We start from the raw sequence: 5237 nt of genomic DNA on the forward strand, positions 1-5237 counted from the left end.
CAGAACGAAGCAATAGCTGATCCCACGGTGGTTACGGGTACGTTTCTCCTCAATAGCGCTTATGCAAGTATACTTTTTGATTGTGGTGCGGAGAGGAGTTTCGTGAGCCATGAATTCAAACACTTACTTAAGCAAAACCCCCAATCACCTAATAAGATATTTACAGTAGAAATGGAAAATGGTAAAACAGAAAGCACAAACGATATGTACATAGGTTGCATGCTAGATTTAAATGAACTCTCGTTCCAAATCGATCTAATGTCGATCACTACAAGAAGCTTGGATGTCATCATCGGTATGGATTGGTTAAGCCTTCACCATGCTGATATACTTTTTCATGAAAGGAACGTTCGCCTTAATCTACCAAATAGCAAAACTCTTATCATTTATGGCGATAAACCCGGTACCAATTTACAAATCATCTCTTACATCAAAGCCCAAAAATACATGTGCAAAGAATACCATGCTTTCATAGCGCACGTGGTATATAAGGAAAAAGAACTGAAAGATATTAAAGACATTCCTGAAGTCTGCGATTTCCCCGACGTCTTCCCTGAGGATCTTCCATGAGTTCCCCTAGAACGTCAAGTCGAGTTCAGAATCGACTTGATTCCCGGAGCTACCCTAGTAGCAAAAGTGTCGTACCGTCTATCCCTGGCAGAGATGCAGGAATTATCTAGCCAACTAAACGAGCTACTCAATAAAGGATTCATCATGTCAAGCTTCTCACCTTGGGGAGCACCAGACCTTTTCGTAAAGAAGAAGGATGGATCCTTTCGCATGTGCATTGACTACCGTGAACTAAACTAGCTCAAAATCAAGAACCGATATCCCCTACCGCGCATAGACAATCTGTTCAACAAACTCCAAGGAGCAAGCTACTTCTTAAAGGTCGATTTAAGATCCGGGTACCATCAACTGCGAGTCCTGGAAGGAGATGTTCCCAAGATGGCCTTCCGAACTCGTTATGGTCACTACGAGTTTGTAGTGATGCCCTTTGGATTAACAAATACACCGGCGGTGTTCATCGATATAATTAACCGATTATGTCATTCTTTCCTAGACAAATTGTTAATCGTGTTCATAGATGATATACTCATCTATTCGAAGAATGAAGAAGAACATAGAAAACACCTCTGGCAAGTCTTGGAAACACTAAGGGCAGAGAAGCTATACGTAAAATTCTCAAAGTGAGAATTTTGGATTCGGAAAGTAGCTTTCCTTGGTCATGTGGTTAGCAAAGAAGGGATACACGTGGACCCTTCCAAAATCAAGGCAATCAAGAACTGGTCAACTCCAAGAACTCCAACGGAAATCTGAAAATTCTTGGGCCTTGTTGGCTATTACCGAAGATTCATACAAAACTTCTCAAAGATTGCCATACCACTTACCGCCCTGAATCAGAAGGGTGTAACTTACAACTGGGGGAAAATCAGGACGTTATGTTCCAAACACTGAAACAAACCCTATGCAGTGTACCTATATTATCCCTGCCAAAAGGAACAGAAGACTTTGTGGTCTACTGCAACGCATCAAACCAAGGTATGGGATGTGTTCTAATGCAACGAGGAAAGGACATCGCATACGCCTTGAGACAACTCAAGACACACGAAGTCAACTAGACTACCCACGACCTGGAACTGGGAGCAGTTGTTTTCGCCCTAAAGATCTGGAGGCACTATCTCTACAACACAAAATGCATAATATTCACCGATCATAAGAGCCTTCAGCACATTCTCAACCAAAAAGAAATCAACATGAGACAGAGACGTTGGGTTGAACTACTAAGCGATTACGAGTGCGATATTCGTTATCATCCAGGAAAAGCTAATGTAGTAGCTGATGCTCTCAGTCGAAAGGAATACTCGGGCCGCCAAGTGAAGTCCTTAACCATGACGATCCATTCGCACCTGTCCATGCAAATCAAGGAAGCTCAAATGGAAGCCTTGAAAACAGAAAGTGTGGCTGGCGAAGCCTTAAGAGGAATGGATAAAAATCTTGAAGTCAAGGGTGACGGAGTTCGTTATTTCATGAATCGAATCTGGACACCAAAGTTTGGTGGATTCAGAGACATTGTCACGAATGAGGCTCATAAGAATCGATACTCCGTGCATCTCGGTTCAGACAAAATGTATCTGCACCTCAAGAAATTATATTGGTGGCCGAACATGAAAGCCGAAATTGCTGCCTATGTAGGCAAGTGTCTGATTTGCACCAAAGTCAAAGTAGAGTACTAAAAGCCCTCGGGATTGTTACAACAACCTAAAATACCCCAGTGGAATTGGGAGCGGATAACCATGGATTTCATAACCAAGTTACCCAAAACAGCGGGCGGACTTGACACCATCTGGGTGATCATCAACAGATTAACCAAATCCGCGCACTTCTACCAATAAAGGCAACTGACAAGATGGAGAAACAAGCTCGAACATACATCACCTCATGGTTCTGGCAATCACTACAAAAATCTCTAGGGGCGAGACTAGACATGAGTACCGCTTACCTTCCACAAACCGACGGTCAGAGTGAGAGGACCATTCAAACATTGGAAGATATGCTAAGAGGTTGTGTGATCAATTTTGGTAATGCATGGGATACCCATTTACCACTAGTCAACTTCTAGTACAACAATAGCTATCACACTAGCATCAAGGTTGCTCCATTCGAATCCCTCTATGGCCGCAAGTGCAGATCACCTCTGTGTTGGGCTGAAGTGGGTGACACGCAACTAGCTAGGGGACAAATACCTAACAGCACTCTCACAGACCCGAAAATCATAAGAGAAACGACTGAGAGAATTTTCCAAATCCAGGAACGACTAAAAGCTTCAAGAGACAGACAAAGGAGTTATGCGGATAAAAGACGGAAGCCCTTGGAATTTCAGGTTGGGGACTGGGTTCTATCGAAGGTCTCACCCTGGAAGGGGTTAATACGTTTTGGAAAACATGAGAAACTAAATCCAAGGTATATCAGACCATTCGAGATCCTTTCCAGGATCGGCTTGGTAGCTTACAAGCTTCGATTACCGCAGGAACTCAATAACGTAGATCATACTTTTCATGTGTCAAACTTAAAGAAGTGTTTGTCCGATGAGACCCTCGTCGTCCCTCTGGACGAAATCGAAATCAACGATAATAACCACTTTGTAGAGGAACCAGTAGAAATCATGGATATGGAAATTAAAAGAACAAAACAAAGTCCCATACCCATTGTGAAGGTCCGTTGGAATGCAAAGTGAGGACCTAAATACACCTGGGAGTGAAAAGATCAGATGAAACAAAAATACCCGCATCTTTTCCCTAGCCCATAAATATTTATCTTATAATAAATTTCGGGACGAAATTCTCTTTAACGGGGGGATGATGTGACAACCCGATATTTCATGTCAATGTAATGACCTAAAAGTCAAGGATTTGTAATCTACTTTAGATATAATAAAAAAAATAGCGTCGAAAATAAAATGTTCAAAACTCTCAATTGGGTTGCATAAATTGATAGATGTCGTAAAAAGGTTTTCAGAAATGTAAAGAATACAAAAATCCGAGTTATAACGACGAAGTTATGACCAATCGAAAATCCGTAGCAAAATCGGTAAAACACTATTAAGCGTAAAACGCGAAATTTCAATAAAATACTTTTTAGCCTTAGGTATCTAAAAGAATGTCATAGATATCATTAAATCATGAACATACATAAAAAGAACGTCCAAATCTGACTTTGTGTGACGAAGTTATGATTTTTCTAAGTTTCGGAGTAGCGGTAGAAAGCTAAAAACTTGAAATAGAGATCGAGCGATATTTAGCCGACACAACCTAAACGAGAATTGAAGATCTCGACAATAGTAATACAAAGATAAAGAGATAGACGAAAATGGACATCGGATGAAGAAGTTAAGAATTTTTCACGGTCTTTTTCTATCCCGGCCTATTAAAAATATATAATTAAAAATAAATCAGAATTTGACAACAAAGTCTAAATGAAAGTTGTAGAATATATTCTCACCTACACATGGATATAAAGAACATCAAAAATGGAGCTCGTATGCGAAAGTTACGCATTTTAGAAGATTGTGGCACACAAACCGAGGGGAGTACGCTATAGCGTACACGGGTACACCCACCGTACTCAGTGCGCGGCCTCGGATCGACCACGTCCCCTGCTACCCTTAGCCTATCCCATCCGAAGTCCGGAGTCCGAAGATGGCGTCATGCATGATGTATGCCCAGCGTGCGAGGGCCAGTTCCACCCCTATATAAAGTGTGCGAGGCTTCCGACTTCTTTTGCAAATTCACAACCTTTCTCCCTCATTTTCTCAATCTCGAACCTCCCGCAACTATCCCGACGTCCCAGTTACGTATCCAAGCTTCGACGAAGGTCCGAAGGTCCGAAACTCCCGAGAAATTTTCCACTTTCCGGTCGAAGTGCTGCCCGAGAAAAGTCTCGTTTTCTTCAAAACATCCCACTTACCAGGTGAGTTCATACCCCTATATTTTCACATTTTTACTATATTTTAGGGGGAAAATACATGTGAAACGCAAGAAAAAGTTATGTTAAAGTGCAAATCGTTACATACAATTTCTAATGCTTTATCTACATTTAGTGTATAAATGTTAAATAAGTAAAATAACGTTATTACAAATGTTATACTTTACATGCAAAGTTGGTAATATACTAAGGTTTATCATTCAAGTGAAACACACTTTTAAAAAACTATAATAGGTATTGTTTGCGAGATATTCATGATATTTTACACTCTCTGAACACTATAGAAAAGAAATACTTACATTTACAAAAAAAAATGGACTTTTCATACGTAGATCTATTTGACACAAACTTTTGTGAGACATTTAACATAACGCGTACTTTCAAGTACGCATTTCAAGTCCTGTGTTATAAACCATAATCTCCTGTAGAGGGGCTTAATATGGTATAGCCTATCCAGAAGCTACGCTTATACCATCACTATGATAAACCAGGTATATACCAGACCAAGTATACACCGAACCAGGTATATAACAGAACAAGTTTCTACCGGAATAGATATTTACCGAACTAAATATATATAGTGAATTAAAATCATGCCGAAATATGCCTGAGTACCAAACCAAAAAAAGTAATGACTAAGGTACAAGATAATGCCACAATAGTATCATAGTGCACTGGAACTAAAACTAAACAGTATGTACCACGATATATGACTGATGGATCCTTTAACCAATGAGAAATAGTTGATAAAT

This window comes from Lactuca sativa, chromosome 3, assembly GCF_002870075.4.
Source record: "Lactuca sativa cultivar Salinas chromosome 3, Lsat_Salinas_v11, whole genome shotgun sequence".
NCBI classification, from domain to species: Eukaryota; Viridiplantae; Streptophyta; class Magnoliopsida; order Asterales; family Asteraceae; genus Lactuca; species Lactuca sativa.